The 22,844-nt window shown below is 45.6% G+C and overlaps 1 long non-coding RNA gene across 1 annotated transcript in view; it reads left to right on the top strand.

Annotated features, from left to right (window-relative positions):
- LOC138515869 (uncharacterized) overlaps positions 1–22,844 on the top strand; it is a 170,079-nt gene that overhangs the window by 3,402 nt on the left and 143,833 nt on the right. Inside the window, exon 2 of the long non-coding RNA XR_011282175.1 lies at positions 4,186–4,363. This is a non-coding gene — a long non-coding RNA (uncharacterized lncRNA). The remainder of the gene's footprint in view (positions 1–4,185; positions 4,364–22,844) is intronic.

Raw genomic sequence — 22,844 nt, 5'->3', positions numbered from 1 at the left:
ACAGGACAACATTCTTCTTCCCCCAAGCACCCAAGAACAAGCGTTGTCCCTTTTCCCCTTTGATCTGTCTTGGAGCTCCTTATCGTCAAACCCACGGAGCCCTCAGAAATGCTTATGTCCTCGTTCCGTAGGGCCTTGAATTCTTTATCATGTTTGGAGCGGGTGATCAGCTCACTGGGGCGGGGGGCTACGAAGAAAGCCAATATGAAACAGGCTTTAAAGAGGAGGCACTCATAGGGGGAGTAGCATACCAGGCATAGGCGTCTGATAATCTTTTTTAACAGTTCAAAATGTATGGGGCGCCTATCATCCCTGCTGGGGGGCAGGAGTTTGAGTGGAACTTGAGGATGGGTGAGAGTCAAAACACAGTTGTACAAAATGGAGCAGTTGACAGCCGATCGGCACGTGACGACTTTTGGCAGCTTGTCTCTTCATATTCTGAGCTCACTATTCCAATTCCTATGGTGATTGGCAAAGGAAGGCTATGTCTTCTTTGCTGGGGTCAATCATAGTACACGACAGTGACAGAACCAGTCCGCAGGATAGTCTTGAGACACTGTGTTTGGGCCCCTTGCTGTTGTATTAGGGCTTTGCTGAGTGCACAGATTATCAGATGAAGCAAAAGTATGCTGGAACTGAGAGCACGCCCGTTGTCCCTAACAGCATGAAGTGGAAAGGGTGCTTTGTGTTTAGCCATGCATTCATCCAATCTCAGGGACTCAAAATACATGATTGTGTTCTTCCACATGGACTTTCGGTAAAGCTACCCCAGAGGTCTTCCAAATGTGGCTCTGGATATCAGAACATTCTAGCAGGGGCAAAGCATATCGGCCTGGTTTGCCCTCATTATTTTATCTCTATGGTTTAGATGGAAGGTGGATGAATGTTTGCTTTGAGAATGTGTTTTGGTGTTTTCTGGTCTCTGAGATGTACGATTTGGGTATGTGTGTTTGTATAAGTGGATGCATGTTTGCCGGAGAGTTGCACAGAAGGGATTGTCAACTGTGGGGTTTAAAAGGGCACAGTATGCTCAAGTAGTTTCTTCATTTGGGCAGGTGCTTTGCACATGTGCCAAAAATATGCATAATGAGTGTATGTCCTCAAGTTAGTAAAATCCTATGTTATGCAATGCCATCATATGCCATGGTAGTTGTGCTACCTGGCAGGTGTTTTGTGTATATATATATATTTTTTTTTCAATGAAAAAACTGTTAAAGGGACGTTATGGTTAAGTTGCACTAATAAAAACCTATGAAATTCAATGAAAAAACTCTGTTAAAAATGATTCTAGAAGGCGGGAAATGGCAGAATTTTAAGGTGACACTTTGTAAATTGGGCACAAATATTGCTATATTGGGTAAGTATGATATGAGTAAATTGTAGGTAATTGTTTTATTTTTTCAAAAGTGTCAAATGTATGCACATACAATAGTCATATAACTTAGTCATATAACTTAGCCCTCACTTGACAAAATCCATTCAGACTTTACAAAAACATTTATATCTAGATTTAAAATCTTTTTGCAAACTTTTGTGTAGATTCCTCAAATTGCACCACATTTACAAGCCTTTTACAATATGTTCGGATCCCTCTAATTTTGCCCCCTCTTGACAGAATCCCACCAGACTTTGCAAAAACATTTATATCTAGATCTATATTCGTTTTGCAAACCTTTGTGTAGATTCGTCAAATGGCACCACATATTATAAGCCTTTACAATATTTTGGGACCCCCCCCTATATTTTGCCCCCTCTTGACAGAATCCCACCAAACTTTGCAACCTCATTCCGAATCAGGTCAAGAATATAATTGCAAAATGTCATGCAGTTTCATTAAGTGGCGCCAAAGTTATAAGCCATCCAAGAACTGCTTTTCACCAACCCTGTAATGCAGAGGTGTCCGCGAACTTCACAGGACTGTTTGTGAACATCCGAACTGTTTGCAGACTTTTATGACAAAAAACACTTTTTTTTTGCTACTTGCGCCATATCCCATCCTTTATTATTATTTGATAAGTTTGACAAGTACAATGTTGTGTTTTTTTTATATGTTTTAACTGCGATGTCCGCAGACACCGGCCGCTGTCTGCGAATCCAAGATGACAGTCATTTCCAAAAATCTGACGCACTTCACGTTTTTTCACCATCCAATCAGTGGGTGCGTCCGATGTCCGCGGACACCAGGTTGCCTTCTAAGCCAATCGGAGTCCTATCCGCAGACCGAACCCAGATATCACTAATTCTTTTGGACCTACTTTTTGGTTGTTTTTTTTTAAAAAAAGTACTGGACGGATTACCACCAAATTTACAAAAGCTTTCGGGACCCAGCCGCCGCTCCTGCCGTGAAAATCCGTTCAGCGGTTTGGGCTGTAGGCGTGGGCAAAGTTTTTCTCCATTCAGTCTATGGAAAAAAAAGAAATTTTGGGACCCCTACATCTTTGTCCCCCCTGGACAAAACCTCACCAAAATTTTGCAAAAAAGATTCAGAGCGGGCCATATACTTTTTTTTGCAAAGTTTGGTGAGGATTTGTCTAGGGTGAGCATAGTTATAAGCCACCCAAAAAGTCCTCTTCCTATGGGTTTAGCAACTTAACCATAACTACACGGCTCTACCGCAGGCTGTGTAGCATATATATATATATATATATATATATATATATATATATATATATATATATAATGCTCAGGTACTCCAGCCATACTACAGATACAGGTAATATATGGCCAGGAAGTGGCATAATGTGACCTAGTGGACAGAGTGAATACTGGCATGATATGCATAGGTGCTCATACCATGTGTCAGGTTCTGCCATCATATACCCATAAACACACACACACACACACACAGTTTTCAGAAAAGCAGGTGTGACACAAATAACGTTACGGGAATTGGATTGTTTAACGGTTTACAACTAATATCCCTAATGGGATGATTCCATTCCTGCCCAACCACATATTACTATACTATGCTGGAAATAACGCACAGGGATTTCGTGCCACCTGTGGTGTCTGTGGTTGTGGCCCAGGTTTGCAGGTCTGGCGATTCGGAACCCGTAATGAACATGCAGACAAGGAGCGAGGTTTGAACATGTCTAATTCGTTCGTCCCTTTACAGTATACTGACTCCACTTCCTACCGAGCATCTCATACCCTCCGTATTGCTGAGTCCAAGTCCCTCCTCCATAACGACGTGGACAGGCAGTACCAGACATTACACCACACAGACAAAAAGCCCCACATTAAAAAAAAAGTTTGTCAGATGTTAAACAGAACAGGAACAAAATATGCTCAATTTATTTTCTTACGTTTTTAGAAACTTCTCAACTGCTTTGACATCATGATAATCACTTGGAATGGATCTGTGCAGTGAATAGGAAGCAGGTGAGAGTAAGTCAGGGAGAGGATGGGGGAATATATATAGCGGAGGTGAGTGCAGGAGGCATGACGCCTATTTTATCATGTTTTTGGGGTGTGGGGCATGTCGAAGGAGGGTGGCAGCAGGAGAGGATATTGTTTTGCATTTTGGGAGTGAGGGACGGAGAAAATGAAAAGGGTAGGGGGATAGTGGGAGGACAACAGGCATTTATTCTTTTGACTTGGGTTTTGCCCGGATAGCTGTTGTGAGTGGGCGGGATAAGTATCAAAACCAGGCCTGTACTCTTGGGGGTCTCGCAGCCTTTGTCTAGGCACTGTTTGCTTCTGCAGCCCTCTACCACTTAAGCTGTCACGAGAAGTGTGGCGTAGTATTCCGGACACCGCTGTACCAGCACCTTCAGCAAGGCTTCTCTCTATGTTGTTGGCACTTTGTTCCGAGCAGTACGACTCCAGGGTAACAGTGAGTGGGTAATTGATCAGTGGAGTGACCATCGTCTGTCGTTCCACTTAATACGTATTAACGGTTAGGTGATTTGCATTGCAACTGCTTGTTTATGCCCATGATCTCTGCTTGTTAGACATGCCAAAAACTGTTTGCTTTAATGCAACAATGCTGTATGGCCATGTCAAACTATGACTATAAGTAGCAGAATGTCTCACATTGTTTCTTTTCTTTTATATACTTACGTCTTGTAAGTACCCAGAGGAGGTACTGTCATACCACACGACTTTCCATTCTGATACTTGTAAACCCCCTGCATGAATTCTCCTTTTCTCCCCACAAAGCTAACCCACTCACCTCTTTTTTAGGTCTGCCAGAGGGCCTGGAAACCATGCAAATTGCAATGGTGCGTGGCATGGATTCCTCTAGCAACATAACACAACTTCCATTTGTGGTGGGGAAATAATGCTGCAAATACTGAACACGGATGCAAACGAGTGCAATTATGAATTACACAGCATCACTCAGATTCTGCACATTTCTGAGGTACAAGAATGTAAATAAGCGAGTGATCTCGGGTGGAAAAAGTGGGCAGTAGTTTGTTATCATTTACTAGCATGCAACAGTTATTTTGCATGTATTTTGTGTGAAGGGAGAGAAAAAACATGATACTGCTAATTAAGAGGGTTCATTCCGTGTGTCCAGGTACAGACTATTTGATTTCTGAGCTCTGTGTGCAATCTGTGTGTACATGTTCGAATTCCAGCAGCACCTTCTCAGTCTTTTATCCTATGGAGGTCGATAAAATGCATACCATTGAGTTAGGTAATTGTTATTTACCGTGCGATGAAAGAACACAACTGTGATAGCAACCACTATTAAAAAACAAGCATTGGCAATGCCAATGGTTTGGGCTTTTACTGAAGTTATTTGCATTTTGGTACCAGGTTGCAAGGAGGAGGATGCAAAGTTTTAAAGGAGGATACGATAAGGGGCGGGGATGTGCAAGAGAATGAGAAGGAAGGATAATAGAGGACTAGCCCAATATGAAATTACTGTGGGTGGGAAATGGAAAGCCAGGCTCCTGACTTGCTTTTTTACAAAGCTGCTGATTGGAGCAAATATGGTTAGGGAACTTCTCATTGGGTTTGCTATGCCAACCAGAATGAACCACTGTGAATAGTTTAAAGGATATGTAAACACACACCCAGGCCCTTCAAAGCATACTTGCAACAACGTGTGGACATCGAGTACTTACTATTTATAACGTTCCCAGTTTGACAATCCATGCATACTGTCATAAAAAAAGTATACACCGAGTTTTAATTTTTCAGCTTGCAAAATCCAAGGCTCCTCACATTTTTATAGAGTTGGTAGGCTTCTCGTATGCCAATCACAGTACACTCCCAGACTGACAATCCCCAATATATTCCATTTACACAATGCCAGTGTATCAACACGCTTCATGCCAGATGTGTTTCAGTGCTGTAATTATAGATATTATCCAATGTAATGGTCTGAATTTAGGCGGCTCAGTTGAGGTTCGAACTTGGCACACGCGGGCTGAGCGTACATCAGAGGCTATACTATCCTTGACATGGGAGCTATCCAGATGGACATACTGTGCAGCTCAGAGTGAAAGACAACTCTTCTCTCTATGCTCCAGAGAATGCGGTGCAGTTAGCTTTACTCATCACACTGCGACATGCTGTACCACCAACTCAAATGCTATGCTATTAGGGCCTAATGAAAAAGGCTTAAAAGTAGGAAGACCTTTGTAACCAGTGAAAACCAGCACTCTCTGTTGAAAGAAAATGCGATATTATGAAACAAGCATGAACCTGGGGTCTGATGAAGATTAGGCGACATGTTACGGGCAGGTTAGGAGGACAGTTCTATGGGTAAGAGCACTTTATGTATTGAACTACAGGCCGGGATCACTACCCAGCTCTCCCCCACCTCAGTGCTTCTTGATATGTTAGATATTTGGACTGCCATGACCCAAAGACACTTTAAAGCACTGCCAACTCACCCAGCATGCCGCGTCAAAACAGCTCATTGAGTGTATGCGGTGCAAGCAACGGAATTCAAGTTAATTGCTTATCAACATGCAAGATAGACCAACAGGTAAATGTTCTTGTTGCCAGTGGCGTAAAACAAAATGTCGGGGCCCCCTTGTGAGCCAAGCAGAGGCGCCCCCCAACGCAGCAACAAATCACGGGTCGTGCCACACTCTGGGCGGGCTTAGATTATCACGCTTGCACAATACGCACAAACGTGCTGCTGAAGGGGTATGCTGCACACTGTAGTAGGAGAAAGATATAAATGGGCCTCATTACGGGTATGGCAGTAGCCCTGCCGATGATACCGGTGGGCTGCCGCCAGACCCCAAAAAATTACCGCCTGACTTCCCAGTAACACAGGACTCTATGGGAATGGGGAACACAGAAGCACCGGCACAGTTAATAATGGTGCTGGTGCCGCCGTTACGGTCTACTTACCATGGCCGCTGTGCGGCAGTGTCAGACCTGCCTGGCACAACAACTCTGGCAGGCAGACCCGTAGTGTGCTGGTCTGGTAACAACGGTGCCGGTATGCTTACTGGCACCGTTGTTACCGGACCTACACACTTGTAATGAGGCCCAATATGTGTTTTAATGCAATACACAGCACACTTGCTGAGAGAGTGTTTGAAATTGTTTTGTAGGGTAACACCAAACCAATACAAGCATGTCACCAACAATGCACAGGAACATTAATGCTTTGCTATTAAAAATGCCATGCCACATTGAAACCATGTCTCACTGGCTGCATAATGTAGACCAGTGTAGACATGTAATAACATTACAGTAAAGCATGCCAGGCCACATTTACACATACTTAGACTGGTTGCACCAAAGTGCAAGTCGAAGCAATAACACTCATCAAGAAGAGAGCACACATTCAAGCCTGGATCTCAGCGGCCTCTAACAACAGGGACGAGCTCTTTAAAATCTGCAAGGAACAGGTCAATCCTCTTGCAGTATCTACCTCTCCTATTCCCTCCCAGACCTTCTGTATGGCTCTGGCTAAAACTCAGGACATCCTGTCCTATATCTCCTCTTCCTCACTCGACCCCCCTTTGGCCACCGCTACCTCTCCTCCTCCTTTCTCCTCTTTCTCTCTGACAACACCTGATGAGGTTTCTAGACAAGTCTGATCTATGAAAGTGTTGTCGAAACAGGTGTTCCCCTGCTCCTTCAGTATCATCAAGAACCGTATTGACACCCTTGCTCCAGCATTGCTCGATTTCTGTAATCACTCTTTCGCCACTGGAACATTCCCTTCTCCCATTAAGCACTCCCTTGTGCAACCACTCCTCAAGAAGCTGTCTGCCGATCCTACCTGCCTGGTAAACTATCGCCCAATTTCCATCAGCCCATTCCTGGGCAAACCCTTGGAAAAGCTGGCCATCTCCCAGCTTACTCTTGATACTGAATCTGTTGGTTGTCTCCATGACTATCAGTCTGGTTTAAGAGCTGCCAGAGGCACAGAAACTGCTCTCCTGAACACCTGGTAAGATCTGCTCTCTAACCTTGATCCCAGCATTCCTTCTGTCCTAATCCTCCTTGATCTTTCCTGTACTTTCGACACAGTCAACCACGCCATCCTGATCAATCGACTACGTGAGAACCTGGGCATCACGGATCAGGCCCTGGAGTGGCTGACCTCCTTCCTCTTGGACTGCCCCTCCCCGGTCCAACTTGGTCCCTTTGTCTCTGCCACCTCTCTGTCTACCTGTGGCCTTCCCCAGGGCTCTATCCTCTCACCCTGGTTTTTCAACCTCTACTTGGCCCCTTTGCCCATCTGATCTCTACCTTCTCCTCTAACTTACAGTGTTATGCGGATGACACTCAGCTTTCCTTCAGACTCCTCTCCTCCCTCGCTCATTCCTGACTGTCTATCAGCGATTCAGGATTGGTGCGCCTCCAACAATCTCTGCCTTAATGCCAGTAAGACAGAGATCCTTCTCACTGGGACCCCTGCCCTTGCGTTCCCTTTCTCACTCTGTACGCCCACCTTGGGCCCTCTTTCTTCGCCTTGCTGCAAGTCAAACAACCTTGGTTGCATCTTCGACTCCACTCTCTCTTTCTCTCCTCACATCTTGGATTCTTCCCTTTCTCACCTTCTCCCAGAAGCTCACTGTCTCCAGAGCCATGTTTCTCTCTAGGCTAGACTACTGCAACAACCTCTTTCTCAATCTGCCTTCCTCTATTCTCCGCCCTCTGCAACTAATCCAGAACAGGACTGCGAGACTTATCCTTGGCCTCAAGCCCAGGTATTGTATCTCTCAATGAATGAAATCTCTCCACTGGCTCCCAGTGTCTGCAAGGATCAAATTTAAGACCATTTGCATTGTCCACAAGGCTTTCTGGGGCCAGGTTCTGCACTATCTGCAACGCTCTCTTCCTAAATACTCTCCCTCTAGAGATTTACACTCGTCCTTCTCCAACTCTCTGCGGGTGAGCCACTTTCACAAACAGAAATTTAGGTGTAGATCTCTATCCTCTGCAGGTGCCTCCCTCTGGAACAGCCTCCCTGCCTCTCTCCGTCTTGAACCGGAGCACCTTAAGTTCCTCAAACTCCTCAAGACCTTCCTCTTTGCTTTCTCCTCTCTCCCTCTCCCCTGCTAACCTCTGTTCTTTTTCTCTCCATCCTCCTTCTCCACCTTAACTATGTTCAGTTTTGCTGACTGTTTGCCTGGTTCACCTCCAGAGCCTTACAGGTCTCAGGCTCCCCCGCCAGTCTTTTGAACTTGCATTTGTGCCACTGCACTATGTTCAGCATTACTGCACTTTTAGATCACGCTCCATGAGCTGGGCAACCTCTCTGCACTTAATCCAGGCCCTGCTGGACTGGACTCATTTGTTCCCCCCAAGCCCCTCTTCCTCGCACCTTCGTCTGTACGCATGCATGACCTAAATGTACCAGGACTAGTACCACAATCATGTATATCATAATAATGAACTCCAAAATAACATTCCTTTATCGTAGTTTTTGGGGGGTTCTGCCACCCCAAACCCCAATTTTTTTGTTCTTAATACTTTTCCCCCACCGCCAAAACCACTAACCCCTTTCCCAACGCCTTTTTCAGTTTATTTCCAAATTCAATATTTTGACATTTGTTATTTTAGGTTCGTTATAATGGTATTAGTTATTTTGGTATTCATTATAATCACTGCATACCGTCCTGTACCCCCCACCCCCCGTTTGTGTCCCTTCTCCCTAGCTTGGTTGCTACTGTAACACTTCATGCACTTGCACTAGGTGAAATGCTGTCAGGCTGAGTATGCTAGTTTTTCTGTCAATCACTCAGAAACTTCAAGGCATAAGAGTGATTACTGTATTTCCTTGTTCCCTTCCCCCCTTGAAGTGCTTTGAAGCACTCCACCTGTGTATAAGCGCTGTATAAATGAACAATAAAATAAGTAAAAAGGAATACATTTGTGTCATGATGTTCCCTTAAATAGGTTACCTTGCACTCCATTACTAGAGGAAGTGTGATGAGCCGGCACTCCTCACATCCCCCAACTTCCCTTTTTCTTTTTTAAGCAAAACTGTATTTCAAAGTGACCTACTTGAGCAGAGCTGTGACCGAGCAGTAATGAACTCCACTTACTGAAAACATCTTTGGCCGTTGGTGCAGCCTGACTGATGGGGCCGAGGGCTGACTCTGAGATGACCTTCGGGGCGATATGGGGCTATTGGCTTGAGTAAAGCAAGCTTAAAGGCATCCCAGGAGTGGATGCGTTTTGAGCAGGAAGTGGGTGGGAATGGCTGTCCATAGGGATTAGCATGGCTTTAGGGAGTCAATGGACTGCAAGCTCAAATGTGCACAAGTGTCCCCCCGAAGGCAGATGGAGCAACTCGGCCTGCCCATGTTCCTCCCATTTGATGTAATCACTAAAACAATGTCAGAGAATCAGGAAGACTCTGCGACCTGCATGGACAATGGCATTTCCTGCATTCCAGGGTCTCAGTAAACATCTCGTCTTTATTTCCACGTGCACCCTTCTGTGAATTTCTTGCCTCCAGCTCCCCTGGATGCGTTGAAAAGCTATATTCCGAATCCCCAAATGGGTTGTGTGGGAGACTGGCTACATTATTCGAGATCCTGGCTCTGCCAAGAACAAGTGTTTCCCTAAGGAAGGAAATGGCAGCCATGTTAGTGAATGACCTCGGAAGGTTGAAAGGTGGAGTCGGTCCTGCTTACATTAGTGCCAATGACCGGAAGGGTTTACACTCCATACAGGCGGGGCGTCTACAGTAGGAGTGTTATCAAAGTGAGCTAAGTTAATGCATAATATAGTGCACGCACGTACATCTGCCTACACTCCGTGCTATTTTACACTGTTATAGTCAGTGCATTCAGATTAAGGGTACAAATGGGCGTGCAACTCCAACTATGTTTTAAAGGCGTTTGCAGGGGACACACTGACTTTCGTGTAGTGGAGTGTGAAGGAGACTCAGGGCACACACAAGCATGCAATCTGGACAGTGTCAGTCTCCTAGTGTTGCACGCACGTTACAGCAGAGCACACATGTTAACGCAGGTACCAGTTTCTGCTAGGGGGATTTGAAGAGGAGGAGGGAGTGTGCAAAGGAAGCAGAGTCGATCCTATCAAGGCAAGGCGGTAAACAATTAATGTGGAGTCCTCACCTGCGTGATGTCGGACGGACTGTTCTCAGCACAGGCTCCAGTAAAGGCATGGCCCAACCCCAGGGCCACTCTCACAGCACAGCAGGGAATGCCGCGTCCAGGATGGGTGGCCTACATGAGACAGGTACTCACTGGCCTAGCACACCACACAGCAAAAGGCTGCTGCCGTCCTCCAGCCAGAGTGCACAGGCCACCACGTCTGATGGACTGTCCGGGTGGTGGGCCAATAAGTTAGCAGGCTGAAGGCAGGGGGTTCAGCCAGGATGCACAGTGCACGCAGCATTCCCTGATAGACTCACACCATGACCATCACAACAATTGGTCGAGACTCGAGGGGGCACGTTTCGTATGGTGCTTCGTTCATGGCCTGCCACATGGAGTGCAAATGCGCAGGTGCCAGACTGTGCCAGCGCTTCCACGCCCATGCCACTCGTGACCCTGACCTGACCCCAACCTTTGTGGCGTGGCGGCGCTGCCTGGTCTGCAGCCAGCCTCAGCCTGCAGACAGTCAGTGCCGGTGCCATCACAGGCAAGGCAGTTTGTATACAATGAGTGTGGAGGTGTTAAAGCAGCATTTTGCCACTCTAACATTTACACATATAGACAAGCGCATAACCTTGCCTACTAATAGCACCAACCCGGCTGTCTTTGCATGCAAACCCCATATTGCACTAACTATGGGCGGTGGACGGGAGGCCCATAGCCACCTAGGAAAGTGGCCAGCCCCCAAAAGGTATGTATGGAGGGTCAAGTGCACTAGGCATGAGTTGCTTTTTGCAGTGCAGACCACAAATACAGCTGTCTCTATATGCTGGAATAATGAGGATATCACCCTACACAATGATGCTTACTTGACGAACCTTGGAAGAATGAAAGTCTGATCCAGTCATAATTCAAAACTGTAACCTGTAGGTGTCTGCCAAGCCAGCTGGGGTCTTATCAGTTCCATTTCTTATTTTATGTATTCTTAGCATGCTGGGGTGCACGTACAAGTCAACGGTCATGTAACAAATAATGGAGCATTGCGCAGTGTTTGCACATTTATCCGCTGAGCCTCAATTGCCATGGCAACAATATTTAACATGGAAATCCTCCCTTGTCTCATAGTGGACTTCTAAACTCATTTTATTAATGTAAATGCCTACCATCGCACTTCGTGTAATGCCCTGCCCCACTATGACCTCACGTATCAACAACTTTGATGCCAAATGTTGTGATGTCATGCTCTGTTATAGCAATTCTGGTGATGTTCCTACATCTGCTAATTTAGGGGTGTGGGGTCTGCATGTCCTTTCTTGCAAGAGCCTCACTAATCCTAAATATGGCCTTGCCAATGACCCCACTATGCACCTTCTGCACTAATGGCTCAAGGGGACAAGTCTGATGTTGGAGTTAAAAACAGAGTGGGTGTGGGGAGGGGAGAACATACATGAAAAGGTCAATGGGTAAGCACCATCAAGGCTTGTTTTCCTCCTCAGGCTTCTGAATGGGCTTAGAGATACTGGCAACTTCCCCATGGTTGCTATCCTCATCCCCACTTTCCTGTATGTCTCATCTGCTCCTATTTTGTTTATCCTCAGCAGTGCAGGCTATTGGCGTTTGTATAATATATGCAAAATGGCGCCTTACAATATCACAAAAGATTAAAAAAAGGTTCGAGGGTGCAGAGGAGGAAGTAAAGCAAATAACCAGAGCTATGGAAAGGTCAGGCCACTTGACCTGTGTGGAAAGTGCCCACATGAATCATGAAGTGCACTTGAATCAACAACGTGCAGCCTTTGTGTGTCTATTTGGCACAGAACGTATGCCTTGTGCTTTTGTACAAACAGATTGCTAAACTCTGTAAACTTTCCCAGTTTTGCAAACACTGGAGTGACAAAGCGGCTGAAATATTTATGTGCAAGCAGATTCTGGCCGCTTGGAGGCCTCTTGCTTTAATGTTGATGTCCATAGTCCAGAATGGAAGTACAATAAACAATCCCCAAACGGGAAAGGGGCGTCTGTGGCTTGGGAACATGTTGGAGCAAGGCCAGCCTTTGGTCTATCACCTCACATTTAAAGCGACACTGCCTGTCGCATTCCTCGTTTTAAATGTATTTACTTACGCCTTCATTGGGGACAATGTAGAAGTCACTGCAGTAGCCATTTCACCGCATGTTTTCGCAACATTTGTTATGTGTGACATGTCCCCGCTACCCCCGTGCGAGTGAAATTCCTTGATAAGGGGCTGCATCAGGCCGTGGGAATGGGGTTGTACCTGGTTGTAGCACTAAATCATGCCTGGCAGTGGTTCTGCTTTCCATTGCTGTTCTTTTTCTTATCATTCCAAGTCGGTGGTCTGGTAAAAAAGTGCCCGTATTCGCGGATACCGGCACTTTACTGGACCGCCCGACTACAGGTTTGCTGGTGGGGCACCTTAGCTTACCTCCAGCTAAAAGGTGGAGGTAAGGCAGGCGCCCTACTGGCAAACAAAGTCCTCATTACCGGCACCAGCTTTGCCGGTGCCGGTAATCACAGCAAATCCCCTCATGGAGTCCTATGGAATCCATGAATGGGGATTTACCCTGTCCCTCCAGCACTCGTAATCCAGCGCCAGTGCTGCCAGACCGAGTGCCAGAAACGGTATCAACCTTTGCCGGTATCCTGGAAGGTTTACCGCCAGGATACCGGGAAGGTTGTAATGAGGCCAATTGTTTGGTATTATTTAGTCGGAGCCAGTTGGCTAAATTACTGGGTAAGCGCTGGTCATGGGGCCGGCCCCCACTGCAGCAAGTTGAAAAACCGTCTGCTGGAGCCCGGGGCCGGTGCAAGGATTTTTGGCACTCTAGGTGAAAGGTAATTTTGCCGCCCCACTACCAGTGTCCTGACTATACAATCCCCTCACCCCAGATGCACATGCATGTTTTGCCTACCATGTTCACAGGCTGCAGTTTGTCCATCATGGTTAGACCTTTTCATAACAAAGTACAATGGCATCATTTTCTCTTCTACACACACACAATATATAATATTCAAGCTGGAATAGAGACTATGTTCAGATCAGGATGGATTAGCAATACAAAAAGGTTGAAGCACAAACAATGTATGATATCAGTAGAATTGAAAATAATGACCATCAGATATCCCCTTCTCACACACCTTTTTTCTGGGCTATTGTGAGCAAGTTTGTTTACATATAGTAGGTGTCTATTTTCGGTTGTTGGAAGGAGGCTATTGCTTCTTTCCACCAACCCCATTGGCTCTTTGTGAGCACTCCTGCTTTGGAGGTGGAACTACCACTTGCTGTGCTTGCCATATCTCCTCCTCTGCTTCCACCTGCATTCATTAAGCCTCCAGTAAAGAGAGTGGCAGAAGCTGCCACTCCATTCACTGAAAGTGAGATGGTGCTAGTGGCTGTGGCCGTCAGTAGCTTTGCTTATGCTGGCTCTGTTTGGTGGTAGCTCCCTCTTATCATCTTTCCAGACATCAGGCATGGCAAATACCCTTTGCTCAACTGCATTCGCAAGTGATTGGTGGGACTTGCTTTGTGCTCTCAGCAACGGGAGAGAACATGAGTGAGGCATGCCCCAACATCCCCAAGCAGGCGGAAAGCACCATCTGGTGTTTTAGGGAATCTAAATAAATGGCAATAATTCTTTGGCCAGGTTGATGACTGCTAATGGGCTGCCTTTAGGGCCAGATATGAAAATGGGGCAGTGGCTCTGCCTCCCAGCCAGATGACTGTGAGATGGAGTGATGTGGTTAAAGCTCTGCTTCTACCAGGCTTTCTAAATAGGGACTTCAGTGTATTACTGGCTCAATGTTCTTCAGAATGTCCCATCTCTCACAAACTGCCCAAAAATGACCTCCTGGTATTACTCAGTTTGCAGCATACAGTTATTAATTGTGTTTTATGAATGTGTGTCAAACTGCTTTCTTAACTCACTAACAGGTATAGTACTGGCACAAATGGGGCAAACGTTATTCACACACAGAAAAGACAGGCAGCAGAAGTTGACTCTTTCCTGACATACAGGAAAGGTACAATATGGGTATCAGAGCAAGGTACTCTCACACGAAGAACAGGAACGCAAAGAGAGCAGAAATTAATGTTTCCATCGCACACTGGACGCACACATCATGGTCAGCAACAATGCAAATTACGTTCATACCCCCAAACAGGCACAGCACGGAAGGCAGCAGGTCCACATTCCCTCATGGGTACCCATAAGTCACAGTCTAGACAACAGTGCTAGTTTCGCAAAGTACAAGATTTCCTCACAAATACAAAACATACAGTTACTACATTCATAAAACCAGTACAGGCTTCCCTCACAAATAGAACAGATACAGGCACAGCATAGGCAGGACCAGCACAGACTTTCCTCAAGAAAGTACATCCTAGATCAGGCCATTTCAAGCTTTCCTCAAAACACATCAGGAACCGCATGGGCAGTGGACCCTTTCCACAAAAGAGTACATCGTGTGCAATGTCAGTGCAAGTTTCCGTAACTACCATGGACAGGGCTAGTACAATATTCCATCTGAAACAGATACGGCACTTTGCACAACATGTCTGCCATAAGAATGTAGCTAAATGGGGATAGCAGATGGGCAGCCGGTGCAAGTGGCTCTAGGTCACCTGGCCTAAGCACCACCCACATTCTTATCCCTGCCTCTTCCTTCCTGCTCTTAACTTTTAGATCAAGGGTGTCTCTTGCCCGGGCATGTGAAGTGAAGGGCAGATGAAGAAAAGGGCAATTCCTGTTTGGACCTGTTCGGACCAGGAGGACCCAGGGCCTAACCCACTGCTCAGACAGCACGTAAGCATACCCCAACATCTTTTTACGCCCTCTGTCCCCACACGCCATCCCCATACCCTCTGGTCCCCCCACAATGTTCTCCTGTGCCCCCCACCCTTCTCACACACAGGTGTTGCCTGTTTTGCTTGATTCTTGCACCCCCCCCCCCTCCGGGCTACTTCTGCAGGAGTCTGTTCTGATACGTTCTGGTTTCACCATCGCCATTTTGTGGCCAGTGCTGGATTTGACTTTTATGGACTTAATTGATTCATGGTGCGTCTCAACTTTCATGCTGCCCTTCCTTTGCATCTTGTACTAATGGTGGCCCTGAATCATGCTGTTCCCATCTTCATCTTGTATCCTGGCTTGCAACATTATGTGTTATTATTGACTTCTGCATTTGTATTCGCTCGCCCCTCTTGCTTCTCCACACTTTTTGACTGCTCTCTCTCTGTTCTCTCCTCCTCATCCCCCTTTCTCCCTTTTCCTATTTCCTCCTCTTACTTTCCTCTATGCACCTAGTCTATCAGAATTGTCCCTGAACCTAGTATGATAGCGACCATGTCTGTCTCCTCCCTCCTCCCCTTACTTGTTCCTCCCCCCCCCGTATGCCCCAGCACTATCTGAAATGTCGTCAGGCCTAGTACGATAGTCGCTTGTTTTGTTCCTCTACTCCCTTTCTGCACCCCTCTCCCTCACCTTTTGTTTTTCTTCGGTTCTACCAGAAATGTTGTCAGGCCTAGTCCGTAGTTGCCTGTCTGTTTTCCTTCCCACTCTCCTCCTCCCTTCCTTATCTATTTCTTAGCTCGTGCATCTGAAATGTCGCCAGTCCGAGTACAATAGTTAATTTCACATCCTTACTGTTCATGGCCTGTAAGAATGTCATTGGGCCTCATTACGACCCAGGCGGTAAGTTACCGCCTGGGCCGTGACTTTACCACCATGGCGTAAACTACGTTTACGCCATGGTGGTTGGCGGACTTACCGCCCCATTCCGACCTTGGCGGGGCGGTAAATCCCCAATCCCCATTTACCCTTGCCCATTCCCATTTTTTCCCCATAGGGCATAATGGGAGTGGGGAAGGCGTTAATTACGCCACCGTAAATTACGGTGGCGTAATTAACTCCATGGTCCCTTAGCGCCATGGATTTTAACACCTGCTAAAAGCAGGTGTTAAAAGCACCATGGCGCTAGGGGACCTCGTAATCAGGCGGTAAGGGTCGGCGCTGTTAACGCTGCCGTAAACCCCTTACCGCCTGGGTCGTAATGAGGCCCATTGTATTTTCCCTCGTTCCATCCCTTGCCTTGAAGCGCTTTGAAACACATTGTGTTTAGGCGCTATATAAATAAACTTTCACGACAGAAATTCAAACTGTAGCTACACACATAATTGACTATCCTCTTATACACTCCCCTCCAGCCTTTTTCCCTAGGGTACATCCCTCACCCATACAATTGCCAATTAGACATGGGTGGCTAGCAGGGACTCGGCCAAGCCTTCATAACCTTTAATGGGAATTATGCACACAAGCATACTAGTACATCCTAACCTTCCCATGCTTCAACTTCAGTCCCACCGCTTTCAACCTACAGCATGTTGGGGTGACCATTCCAATGGTGAAAGGCACTAAACAAATGCCGAAATGAAATTAAGTTTATACGAAAGAAAACATCTCCCAAAAATGGTTCAGCATGGTCAAGTGGAAGATGCCACAAAAAACCAATGCAGGTGTCCCTCACAAAAATAACAGGAATGGAGTGGGCAGGCCAGGTCAGGTCTCCCTCACAAGTTGGTACAAGTACATCATGGATAAGACTATTACACGTTTCCCTATCAAATGGGAACATGGGCAATGCCAGCCAAGCTATTCTCAGAGACACCGTATGTGTAGGGTCACTGCAAGCTTCCCTAACTAACAGGTACAACATGGGCAGGTCAGGTGCAAGTCCTGTGCAAATAGGTACTTGCACAGCATGCCAGGGCCAGTGTAAGTTTCCCTCACAAATATGCACAAGTACATTGGCAGAGCAACTGATTGCAAGGGCCTGTGCCCACTTCACTCAAACTGGTACATTTCTGGCATAAACGGGATCAGTGCAAGCTTCCCTCACACACTGATACAGGTACAGAATGTGCAGGGTTAGTTCAGGGTTCCCTCCTAAACTAGTACAGGTGCAGCATGGATAGAGCCATGGTAAGTTCCCTCAAGCGACATCCTGCACACCATGGGCAATGACAATGCAAGTTTCAGTTGCAAAGAACAGGTATAGCATGAACTTTAGATCCAGGCAGCCTCCTAGCTCCCATGCATGTAGAGTGCTCCTCTATTGAATGACCCTGTAATCCAATTAGCAGGTCTTACCAGTGACCATGTTATGGCTGGTGACTGGGGCAGGTGCATGGGTGCACTATGCAAACCTGCCTGCTTTCTGCACTCTGTCTCCTCAATAGCTCATTAACAGACTTACTTGGTTGTGGGTGGAAATGTGAGGGTGGTAGGGGCAGCTGTTGCTGGCCTGCACAGCACACACACACATAACCATAACCATTGCAACATGTCTCCACTCCCAAGTCTGCCCAGTAGCCAACCTCAGGCTGTCCAAGGAGGTGGGAGGGGACAGTCAAGAAGTATGTTCTAAGACTGCAGGGCAGTGCAGCTTGGTTATAGCATATGTGTCCATTTGGAGCGCAGGAACACTACAGGCAAAATGCCACCAGTGTCCTCTATGTTCAATAGCACCCCCATTAGATTATTAGTTGCTTCGGTCCTGCTTTTAAGTGCCATCCATTTGGCGGGTCAGGCCTTTTATTCCCTTATCAAATTGCTTTCTGACCTTCTAAATGGTTCAATTCGTTTAATACATTATACAAAGTAAATGTAAAGTTTGACCAGTATTTTAACATCAGAAGACTCACATATAACTTTGACAGGTTGAGTGCTATGCATCTTTCCCTTAACATGCATGTATTCCCAGCTAGCATGCTTATCTTGGATATATAACTTGCACTGGCTATAAATATACTGACAGCAAGGCCTGACCAGTATGCTTCAGTATTGCTTTGACAAACGCTGCAGCAAGTCATTTTTGCGGTCAGTACAGATTCAGCCCTTCCACCATTGCTTAAAACGTTATATCTGTCCGGTTGTTCATGCTTATGAAAATGTTTCCGAGTAAATGTGTCACAAGCAGAGCACACTTTGACCTATTCTGGGATTATGCGGATTAGGACCTTTAAATCTTTTTTGCTGCTGATGCAGGAGACCACTACATGCACCCCATATCCCTCCTGCCCCCATCTGTGAGGTGTACTTTCTTTGCCTGGCCAATGCTCTGTGCTGCCAGAAATTCCAGGAGGCCTCTACCATGACTAGAAACTTTCCTGGTATGAGTTCTGACCACATTGTTTTATCAACATGTCTTCCTGCTAGGCCACTGTGCTTTTATTTGAGGGAAAGATTCAGGAATTTCTTAACAGTTTTTGGGGCTGGGCCACAGATAGACTTGGAGCCCACTACCCTAGCCCATTTCACCCCAACCAACGAAATGAAGGATTACATGCCTCAAATCAAACTCAAAAGAAGTAACACAGCTGACTCTTTCCTAAAACTAGGTTTAATTTACTGAAACTAATAATGGTCCAAGGAGAAGGGCAATAGATGCACGCCCCTCTTTTATGCCTGGAGTCTTGTAACATGAATTCAACATAGCCTACTTCCTTTTGGTGGGCAGAAAATGTAACTACCAGTGAATGGTAATGAATACAAAAGGCAATAGAGGGAATGAATTGAGGCCTGGCATAACATTCTGCCAACAATTATGGGGATATAATTCATGACGTGGTTACTAACTACATTATCGTTTTCATGTGAGGGATTTTGTTCAATAGGAACGCTGCAAAATGACAAAAGTATGCTACCTGAAAGGTTTTCTTATTATTACGAACCAAGGCAGAATTAAGGCTCTCAAGAAACAAATATGAAAGACTTGAATGGGTTGGACAATGGGAAACAGATATGAACTATGCAAAGAACTGTGTTTAAACAGAATGCTGAAATAGGTTATTTTGCAGTTACGTTTACAGTTATTTGCATATGTATAGACATCACTGCAAGTCAAAATACTGAAAATGATATCACAGGGAGTGAACTCAGTATGTGTGACGAGGCAAGGACCATAATTTGCATATGTAATGTAATGTGTCATTTGTATAGCACCTTTCAAGGGGGTGCTAGAATGCGTGTGTGCGTATTGGCCAGTACGATGATATGAGGGGTGGCCAAGTCTCTACAAGTCACCCATGTCGAGCTAGCATAAGTGGTTTAGAAAGGTATGTGAGAGCGGGAGAGAGATTTTGTGTGCAGCTACTTATTGAATTTGTGTAGTGAACGGTAGCTTCACTCTTATAGCAGAGGTGCTGTGTGAAGTGTCTTCCAATGGTGTATGATGGCTGATGTATGCATGTTCGTGGCCGTGCCGTCGGCTAGTTCCCCTATGCATGGAGAATGAAAGGTTAGATCAATTTTCTACATTCTAAACAGTAACCCAGGACACATGTGTTGCTTAACCTTACTTTAGAGGTTACATTCTACATGCTCCTAGGTTCAGTACAAGGTTACCATCAACATTCTTCTAGATTCCACAACTGGGTGTACTCCATGTTCTTCCAGATTCAAACCTTGGCTAACGTTCTTCATTTTGCTTAGAATCAGTATCCATGCTAGATTCTTCAATTTCCATAAGGTCTATTCTGCAGACACCTAAATTCAGTGCAAACCCTGCCTGGAAATAATTAAGTGGCTGCATTCTGCGAGGACCTGGAATAAAGGGATCTACATGATCCGACCGCGGCTGAAAGTTCCACGGCCGGAAAGTTTGCATGAGAAAGGTGCGGACTACCAAAAGTTTCTCATGCAAACACACCTACACCCCCACCCACAGCCACAACACACCCATGACACCCCCCCACCCACACCCTCAACACTGCCCCACCCACACCCCCAACATAAACAAACCCAACTTACCTTCTTCACGCTGGGTCCCTACAGCGCCAGCTCCCTTTCACTTCGGTGATCAGGAGCCGGCGCCGCAGGGTCCTTTTTAATTTTTTAAAATTTTTACGGAAGGCTTCAGGGGTTCCCCCCGCAACCCTCACTCACTATACTGTAAAGAATAGTGTGCGGGGCGATGCAGGGGACACCCCCACAGCTACCGTTTTTTTTGTTTTTTTTTACAATGCTACCACCAAAGGATCGAACTTTTGGTGTTCGAACCTTTGGTGGTAGCATTTTTAGAACTTTTGGTTCATGCGAACCAATATATTTGGTAAAAAGATACAAACTCGAATAAAGCGATGGCTACTTTACAAAAGTACCTAGAATTAGGTCTTAAAAGCTGTACATCAATATGACAGTTTGCAGAGATCGCAAATTATCTTACGCTAGTTGTGGCATAAACCAGACCTGGCTTTCAGATGCGCATCACATTGAATTCTGGTACTTGTAATCCTGTATTTTTAAGATGAACAGAGATTCAATATTATGTGCTAAAAATGTCCATTAAAGAATATATTTTTAAACTCTGTTTCAGCATATTTGTAAGAAACAAGAGTACATGAAGTAGCAATAATTGATGGGAAAAGTGGGTATTGTGTCTGTCACTGATCATGGCATTAGGATTATACTTTTTAATATGTTCAGCCTCCTTGCTTAATGGAATGAGTAGCATTTTATCCAAGTGTAAAATGCAGCTAGTGCCCCAAATACCTGCCAAAATGTTTGAGTGATAATAACTGGTGTGGTGGAGGCACCCTGGCCTTTGCATCTGAAAGCGCTCACATAGCTCCACATGGCTATTGAAATCCGTATCTTCTTTAAAGGCAATTAAATCTCACGCCCTCTTTCCATTCTAAACTGTCAAGTGAATTTATGTGATGTCCAATTGCTCTTCAGGAACTTCACATTTTCTTCAAATTCTGCAGAATCTTATTTTTAACATTTCTATAAGGATTTATATATTTGTCAGATTGTTGCATTATATATATTTTAAAATTAGACCGATGCTGAGAAGTCAAGTGCCTAAATTGCAGATTGGGCTCAAATCCCTGCATCGTTACTTAACTAAAGTGTGTGACCTTAGGCAAATTATTTTCTCTTACCTGGCTAAATCGCCCAAAATTACGAGTCTGTAGAAGAGATTTCTTTTACGGTGTATGCTTGTAGAAAAAGCCACACTTATCATTTAACATAAATAATGAACAACTTTGATGGACCCAAGAAGAGTGTGTGTATTATAGACAAGTCATTGTACCTGGCACAGGAATGCAGCTTGTTGTTATGTATAATGTGCTTCAGATGCATTACCTTATTCAACCTTATTCAGCAATCTTGCCCTCAGAAGTCAATGTCACCAGGGCGTTGACTGTCAGCAAATGCTTTCCCTTGCCGTCTATACCCTGGCAGTTAATCTTTTAGTAGCAAACACTGTCATGCGGGTAGGCATGGAAATCAAAGAGCAACTGATTGACCCAATTTCAGCCATTCTGCTAGTGTCCTGGCCCACCACTGGCGACAATCATAGAGAAGCAGAGAGGGAGGAACAATGGCAGAGAGGGAGAGATAAACAGAGATTGGGAGGATAGGCAAGGAGGTTAAGACATAATAAGAGCAGGAGGGAGCTAGCAGGAAGGGAGAGAGCAAGGTAGGAGTGAGTGTGAGTGAGAGGAAGGGTGAGAGAGACAGAGAGAGAGAGAGAGAGAGAGAGGTGCGACTCAGAGTGGAGACAGAAGTTAAAGATAATGAAGGTAAATCAGGGGAGCAGAACAGAGAGACAAGGAAGGTGCACAGGAAGTGCAAGGCAAACAGAGGGTGCAGAAAAATTAGGAATAGTGAAATTGAGGCAAAGACAACAGAGGGCGCGTACAACAGAAGTGGCAGTGAAATGGGGCAGACAACAGAGAGGGCACAGATTCCAAGGGCGGGGAAGAGAACTAAGAAAGGAGTAAACACTCATAGATATTGTATTGTTGTGCCTAGAAGCAAGCACATATGTTCAGGCACGTTATAAATGACTTATCATATATCATAAAATGCAAGAAATGACAGAACAGAGACTGTCCCAGGCAATGAGGGGGCGGGGGACAAAGAAAATGCACAAAGTAAGTAAAAGGCAATGAGGCAGGAGGCAAAGCCAAGGAAGGAGATCAGGGGTCCGGAGAGAGGAGAGACAGAGCAGGGAAGGGAAGCGAGAGCAATGATGGTGAGTCAGTAATAAAGAGGTCAGGAAGGTGAGTGAGGGGAGGGACAGAACTGAGAAGGGGGCGAGGGCGCAGGAAGAGAGAGAAGAGACACGGTGAGACAGTTAAGGGAGAAACAAGAAAGAGGTGACACATGCATGTATCTTGTAGAGGAAAGACAGTACAGTGAAGTGATAGACAAGTGAGAGAGGATGGAATGAGTGAGGGACAACGAAGGTTCCGGGGAGCAGGGAGAGGATAGACCTATTGAGACAGTAGAGAGAGAGAAGCAAAAGGTTAGCCCAATGAAG

Source organism: Ambystoma mexicanum, chromosome 6q, assembly GCF_040938575.1.
Source record: "Ambystoma mexicanum isolate Mex_15411 chromosome 6q, UKY_AmexF1_1, whole genome shotgun sequence".
Classification (NCBI taxonomy): domain Eukaryota; kingdom Metazoa; phylum Chordata; class Amphibia; order Caudata; family Ambystomatidae; genus Ambystoma; species Ambystoma mexicanum.
The sequence above is the reverse complement of the archived record's forward strand: the minus strand, read 5'-3'. Positions and strand labels throughout refer to the sequence as shown.